The following is a 12,770-nucleotide window of genomic DNA, read 5'->3' on the forward strand; positions in this document are numbered from 1 at the left end:
CGTTTCATGAAAGATCTTTCTTTTTTTTTTCTTTTTTTGTTTTTGCGTACGAGCTACGCGTTGTACGGAAATTAGATCGGTACCGTATTATTTGTCACATTCTTACATTTACTGAGGTGTATAGCGTATGAGATAATGAAGTTTGTAATTAGATTTGCATTATTAACTTTTTGATTAGGGAAAATCAGCAGATATTTTAATTACAAACTCAATGGGAATCATCAAAAGCAATAAATCTGTCATTTTCTTTTTTAATAAAGATTTTGTGCATGCGGTTTGTTCTTTTGAGTTCCGAAAACGCACCCAACTTCGAGGCGCCTGTGCAGTTTTCTTTCTTCTTCTCTCCCCCCCCCCCCCCCCCCCCCCCCTTGTTTATATTATTTGCATTATCGACTCGCCCTGCCTTGCACATGCAGAGTAAGCGATAACTCTGACGCACAACCACGCTTCCGCGCGCAGTCTTTCTGAAATTAGTGCTGGTTTAGTGGTTTTCAATCACGCCTCGCAAGTTTCTCGTTGAAACCCTATATGTTTATTTTTACTAACCAAATAGTTAATTACGCGGAACTAATTTACAACTTAATTATACGAAACGCTGTGCACGTAAGTAAGTACAGCATAACCGCTTCTATATATAATGGAATAAAACAGCGCAACAGATACAAAAAAGGAAGAGACAAACCGGACAGGACAGAGCGGAGACTCGCAAAAAGACAAAGGACCCACGATAGCTGACTGGGGCTAGAGTAAGTTCCGAAGCTGTGACGGAAATTTAAAAACTCCGGAGCTTTCTGCGATCGTCTGTTTATGTTGTTATATTGCGTAGTAGATGCATGTTAATATGTATACAAAGTTTTAGGTTACAAAACCGTTTATTAAGCAGATGCCAGTAGAAATATATCGGGACTATTTTCTCTTGGAAGAGAATCCCCCATTCCCTGCCCATCGCTGAAACTTGACCAATGGAATTGCTGCATCTCGCGGTGAATGCGAACGTTATTATTGCAACACTTTTTAAGCTTGTTGTAAATTAGAGTTTGAGAAAAACGTAAACTGAGTGTGGTGCGGGAAACATAGTCCGCAATTATCGCTCCAAAACCAGCGAACTATATTTTCTCCCCGCAAGCTTGTTGCTAGGGGGTGACGCGTCGGCGCGTCGGCTCGTCTGCTTCCCGGGGCGTCTGCAGGCGTGCGTTTGCGGGACACGTGTTCCTTCTTCCCGTGGAGCCCGGTTCCGAAACCAGCTTTGCGATCCTTCCACGTCAACGAGTCAAACTTTTTTTCGTCATCTGTGGAATGTGACTGCGTATTGCAGTAGCAGCGCGACGGTGCAGTGCGACGAACGACGACTGCCGAGCACGAAGTCTGGGCCCCTTGACGACGGTCCGCGCGTGTTCGAGAGATTCCTTCGCGCGTCGGCGGTCGGCCGCGTTGGTGACGCACAGTGACGCCAGAATCCTTCGCTTGCTATTGGCTGACGCCTCCCGTTTTCCGGGGTCATCTCAGAAAGGGGGGCGTGCCGGGAACTTTGATAGCAATTTTGATAGGGAAATCCACCGCGCATGGCGGTAATTTTATGATTTTTAGGATCCTTAGGGCCTGTAGACTGAGTTACCGCCATAAATAGACCATCGCAGAACGCTCCGGAGGGCCCCTTTAACAATTTTTAATCAGACAACGGCAAATCCAGTGGCGTATCAACTTGTTTTTGAGTGGAAGGTCGTAAAAGTGCTGGCAAAAACAACCTCATTGGGCAAAAAGCACAAGCGAACGCGAGTGTCGCTGTCGTCACGGCGTCCCAACTCCTGCATGGCTGCCGAAACTTCCGTGAACTGACAGCTTGGAGAGCGACCAGCTGCAGAATAGGCGTCGGCCCTACCCACCACCACTGCTGTGACGCCGCCAGGATCGCGATCGGCAACAGCGTGACACTTCTGTGACGTGACCGGGCGGAAATCAAGGGGCCACTTTTTTTGGACTCGGTAAACACACCCGTCGGAGAAGCATTCCAGCCAGAAAGGTCGAAAGCTTGGGGTATGTACCAACAACGTGTCCTGTGCATCAAAGGAAAGGCTCTGCGGCGGTTTTTTTTTTTTTTTTTTTTGAGCTATTTGAACTAACTATACTTCGTCTCAGCCTAGCATGGACTAACCGCGAAGGCTGTGCTAGCGCGAGCGGCCAGCCTTGACTGCCTTGACTAAAGTACTTGCTGCACAAGCGCTCGTGCAGCCGCCGCAGCTTCATTCAATGCAACTAGCGCTTTTAGCACGCGCGGCTAACACTAGTCCATACTAAAATAAATCAAAGTTTTTTTTTTTTTTTTTTTTTTTTTTTTTGTGTAGTACGTTTTTAGAATGCCCAAGCTCTTTACTCTCCACGGCACGCTATTTATGATCTCGAAATTCAAAATAGCTATCGAGAAAAGGGCGACTGATGGTAATGCCAAAACCAACATTCATATTTGCCCGTGCACGTTGTAAAACTTTCAAGTCGAGCAGGCACTTTAATAGTTTTTTTTTCTTTTTTTTTTTCCTTTCGTTTCGCTAGATTGTGCTTTCAGACCCTTCATTGCACACCATCAAACTTCTTTTGAACCCATAAAAAAGAAAGTAGTACAGATCAAATTACAACATCTACCTTAACGTTTTCAGTGCTGACAGTGGAGCCCTGCAGTCTGAAGAAACGTGATCGATAAAATATAAAAATTCCAAAACTTCGTAAAAAACTAGAAAGAAATATATATATATATATATATATATTTCTATGACTTGGGTTACTACTTCAGCCGTGTTCATTGATGCGCCGGGCCAATTTTCAGGCAAATCGATCAATGATGCGAGTGAAATGAAATCATGGACGCACCAAAAACTTCAGCAGGTATCGACGTGCTATGGGAGCTTTGAAGAACAGGTGAAACAGAGCTCAGCGGTACTCTCGGCATGCGACGCCTTGGTATTGTACTATACTCGTAGCGTAAATATTAGACTTTTTAGTAGATCGTATCGTTCCGATGGCTCCGATAACGCTACCCGATACCGCGCCGTCGCCTCTGCGCATACATTGGATACCGTTGTCAGGAATCGGTATCAGAGGAATCCGAACGATCTACCACAACTCTCTACATTTTAACGTTACGCTACGAGTATAGAATATTTGGGCGTTTGTAGAGAAGAAGAAAAATAAAAATGCGGTCGGCGTCAGGACACTCATATGTATTCGAGTCGTCGACTCGGCCGCATACTGCGAGCGACCGAAAGTGACCACAATTTCCTCGTAGGAAAGATTAAATAAATAACGAAATAAAGAGGACGATTGCGAGAGCTGTATTTGGAATGGCGGGTTGCAGTGCCCCATTCGAAACTTTTCCCTTTCTCATTCGTTTCTTTTCTTTCTTTTTTTCTGCGCTGTTTTCTTCTTCTTTTTTTTTTTTTTTTTTCATGGGCTCCGTTTTATTTTACGGTGGGCCACAGCGGACGCTACGAGCCATCAGAAGCCAATCCAGCGCCCTTTTGAGTGTCACGTGATCTTCAGTATGGGCGCGGGGCGCTTCGTCACGTGACATATGTTCACAGCGGCTGGATGGCTCGTGGCATCTGCTACGGTGCGTCGCGAGGTGAAACGGGGTCTATGACCGATGTAGAAATAAAGCATATAGCGCGTTCGCAACGTAGAAGTCGTAGGGGAATCCTGATTCAGGGGAGGTCGCGCGGCTGGAGCTGAGCACCGTCTCACGCGCGCAGACGATCACAACAGCCACGGGGAGAGAGATATGTGCAGAGCGTGTTCCTCCTTTAATAAAAAGAACGAAAGAAAAAAAAATGCGACCGTATTTTTAAATTGGTTTTGTTTTCTGGTTATGCTTAGGGTACCTTCGTCTGCGCTGCAGCCTATATAGTTATGCTTACAGAACGCCTATACCCAGTTTCGTGCATGGCCAGGGTGCTCGTCGTCTTTCGTGCGTTTGCTACAAATGTTTATTCTCTTGCGCTGAACGGAAATTTCCCTGTATTGTAAATAAAATAAATAAATAAATAAATTGACCACTAAGCGTTTTGTTTTTGTTTGAGAATTGATAGTTATGTTTTGGACAATAAGGTTGGGTTGTTCTTGAAATTTGGAAACTTGAAATCCAACATACGTTGGAAATAAAGCTTATGAATTGCATTCCTTGATAGTGCATCTCACGTGTTGTGCACGGCTGCTTCACCACCTCACAGCTTGTGTGCTGTGCAGCACTATACTTACAGGTTGAGTGCAGTGCTACATTACCATTTCACAACATGTGCTCAGTTCTATACACCACCATCTGAAAAGATGTGTGCACTGCTACGCCGTCTTACCATTTCTGAAGTTGTGCTCAGCGTATACACCGTCTCACAAGTTGTGCGGAGCTACTGCGCCATCTCGAAAGTTGTGAAGTTGTGTACAGAGCTGCACTGCTTACAGATTGTGTTCAGTACGTGCAACACCACCATCTCAGAACTATCTCATAAGCTATGTGGAACTACCGCAACATTTTGAAAGTTGTGACCTTGTGCGCAACGCTACACTGTAAAAAATAACCGTCAAATTTATGGCGCTATACGTTAATAAAAACTGCAAGAACGCCGTGAAGAGGAATTACCTAAAGTGCACTGTAAACGAGCAAGAAAGAGCGAGAGGGAAACGCAAAACTTTATGGAGCAAGAAAACAGAAAGAAAAGACGCACACCGCTAATTGGTCACCACGCTTGACCTTCGGAAGCTGCGGGAACACAGAGAGAGTCCTCTCGCCCCTTCACCTCCTTTCTTTGTCCGCGCCAACGCAAAACGTAACTGCCTTAACTGCAAAAAAAAAAAAAAAAGGACCTAAGAGCAAACAGTAGAGCAACAATGCGACGAGCTAGAAGCGTCGACAAAAGAAAGCAACGTTGGTTGGGACAACGCGGGAAGTAAAAGAAGCGAACGTGCGGTTCATTTTCCCGCCTTCCCGCCCGTCTCCGCGCCGTTTTGTCCTCGTTCGTTCGTGGAATTCCCGGATTTTTGTGCACCTGAAAATTTGGAGCGGAAGGCAACTGGATACTCGAGACAGGTATTTCATTATGAATCTGCTGCTTGCTTGGCAAGGATAGTGTAACGGTGGCATAAATATAACACCCTAAATGATGTTTACTTGCAGAATTTGTAGTTTCTGTTCAAGCACGCTTGCTGGTTGCGCAATTCGATGAGCACGTTTTCAGCTCTCGAATTCTTCCGTGTGTGGACGAAGGATGCTGTCGCCAGTTTGCTACGTATGATGCTCTCAGGTGTCATATTTTGAGAAGACATAGGCATTTGAACGCCTAGGGTAAGTACGGTTTGCTTCGAAGAGTTTGGAAAGCTTTCAATGCACCTTGCCAGCATGCTTAAAGGAGTGCCACACAAGGGAGGCTTTGCTAAAGCATCCAAAAGGCCACATCACCGACGGTATTTTGGTTTCGTGTTCGTGCTCCAACTGTCAGAAGGTGTGAAATCATATAGTTAAACGTGAGCGCGTTGGTTTTGATGACTTGTTACAGAAAGAAAAACAGAAAGGACGGACAGAAAACAGAAAGGAAGGACAGATGTCCGTCCTTGTCCGTCCTTTCTGTTTTTCTTTCTGTAACAAGTCATGTGAAATCATAGTTCACGACACATTTGAACTGGGCGCATTTACGAGCGACGGGTTTCTTGGGCGACAGCGCATCGCCTGTAGACCCGCTTCAGGTTGAGGACTCTTCGACTCAGTCGACTAGTGCGGATTCTAATGAAGACGTTGCTGTTAACGTGATGCAATCCCCTGATGGTAACTACGACGTGTTAATGTCTCTGTCGGCAGAAGAAAACAGAACGGCCGTAAAATACGACCTTGTTTCTTTTTTTTTTTTGTGCCTGAAGTTCAACGGAAAGCTTCTTATGCCGGTATCAACAGTTCAAAAAACCATTTATGAATTTCAACGTCGGCATTTCTTGTACAAAACAATACCTGTTCGGCAAACTTGCTGACAGCCTTCAAAACGTGCTTGGTTCAGTCGAGGTTCATAACATCATTGAGTTCATAACATCATTATACAATGATGTTACGAACCTGAAATCTACCACCTTTCTTCCAGAACACATGAAATCTGCATATTTGAGAAAGCACTTTCCTTCTGTGGAAACGGTGAGTATGTACATAGGACGTAGTTGTCGTCAAAAGGACCGGTTTGCTCCGTATGTCCCCGTTAAAGAGGCAATAAATTACCCCCTAGAAAACAAATCTATGGGCCAGGTATTTACCGAGCCTCGCAGCGAGTCCCACTTACCCGGTGTTTTGGAGGAATTTTGTGATTTTGCCTGTCAGTAAGGCCAGTAGTCTGTAACTGAGATGATTCAAGATGCACCAACCATCTCCCCATGCATTCTAGTTCATGGTGAGCATTCACTGATCACTTTCCGAACCCCAAGTAATCAATATTGCCTATATTTTTATAATGATTTTAAACTACAATTATAGTTCTGCAATTTCCTACATTTTATATCTGCCTTCACGCCCTTTGTTTTATCCTTTCTTTTCTAGGGAAAAGCATCTACTCAGCCAGCATGTACTCGATCTCAATTGATGGAATAACTGTGATGGACGAAATTCACATGTTCGACCACGCACTGGCTGTACTATTCAGCGTGTACTACGTTTTCAACATTGCGTACACAGAAGAGATTTGCATCACCTTGGAGTTTATTCAAAGGTACTGAGCTCTTTTGTGCTTCTTGGCATCATTCGGTGTGTTTTTTTTGTTTGTTCCTTTGTATACTTCGTCTGATCTAACATATATTTCAGCACTGGCTCCAGACTGAGCTCCTTGTTTTAGAATGTCTATTGCTTGCATGAAAACTTGTGCAGCGAGAGTTCTTATCAATGCTAGAGGCATGATATGGTGAGATATTGTAGAATAAAAAGCAAGTCTGATTATTTTATTTCGTGTTCCCTGTCCTTCGCTTACTCAAATATATTTTGTAGTGTGCGAATGCATGCTACCAAACGATATTTTAATGAGTGGTACTTTTCGTTTAAAAAATTCAAATATAATTTTTTCTTCATAGCATTGTCTCTGTTATAACTTAGGATATACTCTAAGAAATGACTGTACCTGCCTCACGACGCCACTGGCGACTAGTCTTCATTCAAAAAGACTTAAAATGTTTATTCAAAATAACGAGGCTTTTATTTCCATTTTTAATTTTTACAGAACAAAAATATAAATCAGTTCCAAGGGCTGCTGTTGCAGCTTTGGATCCAGTAGAGATATATATTCTGAACTTAAACATTTTCAATATCCCGAAGATGTAAAGGTCTTGTTAAAAGTGGCTCGATTGAACATTGTTGTTACATAATAATACCAGTGTGTATATTCCAAGATAGGCAAGTTGCTTAACATAAAGACAACTAATTTGAGAGTAATTTATTAGCGCAGAACGAGGAAAAAAAGCAATGATCTATTATACAGTTTTGAATGCGGTTCCCTATATAGCAACCTTAGTTACTATTGTAAAAGGTTATAATGTGTTGCTTTATAAACGACTATAGTTGAGAACTGGCAGATATTCCCTTTCGTTCTTTATTTGCATTTTACAAGTCAACAAAATATGTAATTCGGTGAATGGCTGTTCGGTCCTTAGCCTGGTATGAGTTTGGTAAAAAAGTGTCTATGTGAATTTAGAAGTTCATATGGGGGAGTTTTATTAACTTGCAAGATTAAGTGCCAGGCTACTTAGGCATATTCAAAAGATCTGTGTTTCAAAAGCTTTAGTCACTGGCCAATTTAGGTATTTATTGTCTCATTATTTTTTAACGCGTATTATAAGCGGAGATTGTAAAAAAAAAAAATACTTCGTATATCTGTTCTTACAGATGTCGTTGGGATCAACCCTGATCGAGGAACCCGAATAAAAAACAAGGAAACATACGTAAACAAAAAGGTTCTTGAGTTAATTGACATGTCGGAATATAAATGGAAATGCAAATAGATATAACATCTCTTTACTTTTCTCTGACAGCACGGTCACGAATAATAATGCATCGGGTGCTGCAAGAGCAGCCGACCTCGCCGCAGACAAAATTATCAGTGCATAACTGCTTATTTACTTTAGATATGCGCGATTAAAGTCAGTTGAACAGTGCAACACAACAGCCCCAAAATACTCGGCCGACCTTTTTTTTTACGCTCTATGTTTTACTTTGTTCAAATGACTATAATGGCGTGGTCCAGTATCATAGTTTTCAACACTTTACGGTCGCATAAAAATGGACCGTAAAATTTACGGTCAAATACCAGGCAGCTGATGCTGCCAAAATTGTGCAGTAAAAATAACGGTGCACTGTAAATCTGGTTTACGATAAATTTAAACGGTGACCGTAGAAATCTACGGTCGCCGTTTAAATTGCACCGTAAAAATAACGGCGCGCTGTAAATCTTTTTACCGTAAATTTGAAGGCCGACCGTAGATTTCTACGGTCCCCGTTTAAATTTATCGTAAACCAGATTTACAGTGCACCGTTATTTTTACTGTACAAGTTTGGCAGCATCAGCTGCCTGGTATTTGACCGTAAATTTTACGGTCCATTTTTTACAGTGTACTCTATACTTACAGGTCGTGTGCAAGTGCTACACCACCATTTCAGAACTATCTCACAAGCTATGGGGAACTACCGCAACATTTTGAAAGTTGTGACCTTGTGTGCAACGCTGCTCGATACTTACAGGTTGCGTGCAAGTGCTACACCACCATCTCAAAACGCACTTGTGTATAGAGTCCTACACCACCATCTCAATACCTGTGTGCTGCGCTATACGCTGTTTCACAAGTTGTGAAGTTTTGCGCAGGTCACCATCCCACAAGTTGTGTGCAGTGCTACAAAACGCCCCACAGGTTGTGAAGTTGTGCCCAACGGGCATCATCTCACAAGGGCGTAGTGCAAGACCATGTCTCGTAAGTTCCGAAGCTGTGTGACGGAAATTTAAAAACTTCCGCAAATAGGCTTAACATTTTTTAATCAGATAACGGCAAGCCCTTTAACTCTGGCGTATGGTCCCGACCTCTAGGCTAGCACTACATTTGGGCGGAGACTGGGCGTTGTGTTTGTTTCCTTTTTTTAGAGAAATTATTTTGGAAATGAATCCGTCGTCCCCCTCGATAACCGTATGTGACGTCGGTTCCAGCGATCGAGCGAGAGGCGCTTCGCAGGCGTGTAATGAAGGCTCTGCTGCGCCTGTAGCGTTGGGCGGCATGCAAATGAAGCGCCTCCATCCCGCAGTCTGCGGTGAACGACTCGCGCGCACAGAAGCGCGATCTCCCTCTGCAGCACATGCTTTCAGTCAGCCTCGACGACTCAAGGTCGACGCAATCGACGGCCGCACCCCGCTAACAGGTGGTGTTGGCGTAACGCCCCGCAACAAAGCGCCGACAACTGTCGAGAGAGAGAGACCGAACCGCGCTCTTCTGTCAAGGAAGACCAGGAGAACTGAAATGCATCCTTTGACTGCATTCCGAAACGTTCAGACCTAACAAAACAGCGTGGCCCGTGACTATGGATGGCGAATAAAAATCACGATGATTTCAGTCGTGATTTAAATTGCACCAATTCGCTTCGCCGAAAAGTGTTTGATTCTGCCGAATCGGACACTTTTTCTCTCCAGACAATTTCGAGAATAATTCCCGTTTACTGTTAATCTATTTTTTTAGGCTTTTCACCAACAATTATTTCGTACCATAAAAAAAAAAGGATAAAACAAGAAAAAATTACATTGGCAGCCTTTTTCGTAATACATCTAGAGACAAAAAGTTACTTTTTTTTTTGCTGAAGTAATTTAAAATTTCTAGATCAAATCTAGATTTGATCTAGGCCTAGATTAAATTTCTTGGATCAGATTTATTTGATCAAAATTAATTAAATCTGATTTTGATAAAATAAATCTGTTTGAACTCATACAAATCTGATTTATTAATGTTTTCCAACCTGGCTGCGACACTGCAGCATGATCCCTCCGTAAAATGCACCTATTGACCCTCCCAAGTGCGTTTTAGAAAAGTATAGCTTTTCCAGATTTCTACAGCGTGCACATGCATACTACGTAAAATAGCGCAAAAAAGAAGAAACACTAAATAGTGTTTAGTTCGAGAACTGATTTTAACAGGGACCTTCTTTCGAATTAAGAAAAATAGCTTAGAGTGTACCGCATTCCACGATTTTCTTGTGCGCGCCGCCATTTTGGTTCTTAGTGGCAGAGCGGGCGCGACTAACGATCGGCACCATTCGAAAATCAATCAAACAATTTTGTGTTCTTTCGCAGAGAAAGATGGTACCTGGGCAGAGAAAGATGGTACCTGGGGTAAAAAGCTGAAACAAGTGCAGCTTGACAAGTCCCCTGAAATGCGCCTGCCTGATCCTTAGATGCGACGTGAGGAAGCTGAGGCGATATCGCTTTGCTCTGTGGCGGACTGCTTTAGCATTTCAGGAGGACGGAAACCAACTTCCCGCCATTTACAATAAAGCTTCAGGCAACTGGCAACAATGATTTTAAACACCAAAATGGCTAGGTGGCGCGAGCTACCACCCGTTATAAAGGGTACAGCCGTTAGCATCCATCCATCGTTTTGTTACTCTGAAAGACATTCCTGTAGAGACGATATGATTTGGGATTTGTTCCCGTGGTAACACAGCATGTAGGCGCTTTGTACCAGCTCGATCTGCACACAACTAAACCACCACTTTTATAGACAATTGCAAGCAGGGCATCTGGCGACCGCCAAATGAGCAAGTACGTGCAATATACCCCTTTCGAGAGTCACGTTCAGATTATTCGACGGTCGAAGCCCAAGGAGGTTATAATAGGCAGGAGGTGGCGTCCCTATCCCCAATGCATGGAGCAAAGTGTAACGGAAGTAGGCGTGGCCACGAGCCGCAACGAGCATTTCTTGACCAATGGGAAGCCTAGTGAGTGGGCGCCGCCATTAATTTCGGTGCAAACAACCGCGTTGCGATGACATTTCCGTGGCAACGCGACTCTGCACCGAAAGTAATGGCGGCACCCACTGTTATTTGAAACAGAGACTTTTAAACCGGTATGGTCGGAATTGGATGAGATTATTATAAACGAACGCCTGGTTGCCCAGCAGAAAGTAAGTGACTAGAATTGAGACGCTCTAGACGACGGTGGACTTGGCGGTGCGCAACGCATTTTTTAATAAGCAGCAGCAGATCGCACGAGCGCGCATGCAAGCCAGGAGCGCACAGAACAACGGGCTCGCACTTCCAGTTCTGACTTCGCTCGCACATAATGTGGAACTAAGTATAAACACTCACGCTGCAAAGCATTTGCATCGTGGACGCCCACGGCGGACGCCGACCGCATCGAAAGCTAGCTTCGTGAAGCACACGCCGGAGCAGATTAGATAGCAGACGAACCGCCGGTGCGCTACCCCACGGCCTCGGAACGGGTGCGCACGGTGCGCAAGGCAGTCTGGGATTAAACGCATCTTCCGGCTTCACTCAGGCTGACGTCATGCCGGGTCCTGTCTGTTTAAACGTCCTTGGTCGAAGCCACTGCACAATGGCGAATGGCGGAACGACTGACATCGTGGAAAGTGCAAGTCATCCCATAAGATAGCGAACGTCGGAGCGCGGCCCACTCAAGGAGCCGACGAGTCATTCAGTGTCGAAAGTGCAGCGTCAATGGGCTCATCGCCTTTTTCTGTGGGTGTGTTCTCGCCTTATTCTAAATCTCATTCAACCAAACGCATAAAGTGTAATGATTAAAAAGCGCGACAGGACAACGGACACAGAAGGAGACACAGACACAGCGCTACTTACAACGGAACTTTATTTCCGCTGCAGCTCGGTATATATTACCGGCACCGTTACAACGTTGATGCCGTCATATCAGGACACCTTGGTGTGCATTGCCGGAATTGTGGTTGTACTCCGATTTTCACAGATTGTACAGTACTAAACAAAAACAAACAAAACCACAAGGGAAATACTCGAGGCTCGAGAAATAGCTAGATTAGGGCCGCAATGTGTCAGCGCACCCTCTTTATCGTTATCCGAAAAAGAATTGCAGTTTCTTGACCAAGCATGACTAGTTTCGGGTGGGTGCCGATGAGTGATGCAGGAATTTTAGCCTTTTTATGTTTTTTTTTTTTTTTAATTTTTACGATGTGTATTTTATATCTTCCTAACTTGTTTGTGTTGTTGCCGGTAATATATACCGAGCTGCAGCGGAAATAAAGTTCAGTTGTAAGTAGCGCTGTGTCTGTGTCTCCTGTGTCCGTTGTCCTATCGCGCTTTATAATCATTATGAATCACCAACTCACCCAACTTTCTACCCTCGTCAGCATAAAGTGTGCCGTGACGTTGCGGTTTTAGTCCGCCAGTGCGTAGAGATTCCTGAGCTACCAACAGAGGACAGTCTTTCGAAAGGAGTCTATTGCAGGCTTGTCAAAGCTATCTTCACGGGCATGCTGCACTTGCTTGCACGCATGGGGCGCAAGTCGGGACGCCATACTCGAAAACACCTACAGATCTTTGCATCGCTTATCACCAGTGCGAAAAGTGCTGAATCACTGAGCTGTGGACGCGTGCGCCGCGTCCGATAACCCGCACAGCATGCAAATCAACAGCCCTTGCTCAGAAGGCGTTCCACAACCCAACAGACAAAGATGGCAGCGCGTAGAAGGAGATTTTGGCAAAGGTCTCTAGACCATGCAATCTCACTAAGCGTGTTGTGCATAAG

This window comes from Ixodes scapularis, unplaced genomic scaffold (assembly GCF_016920785.2).
Source record: "Ixodes scapularis isolate PalLabHiFi unplaced genomic scaffold, ASM1692078v2 PGA_scaffold10__122_contigs__length_95168666, whole genome shotgun sequence".
NCBI classification, from domain to species: domain Eukaryota; kingdom Metazoa; phylum Arthropoda; class Arachnida; order Ixodida; family Ixodidae; genus Ixodes; species Ixodes scapularis.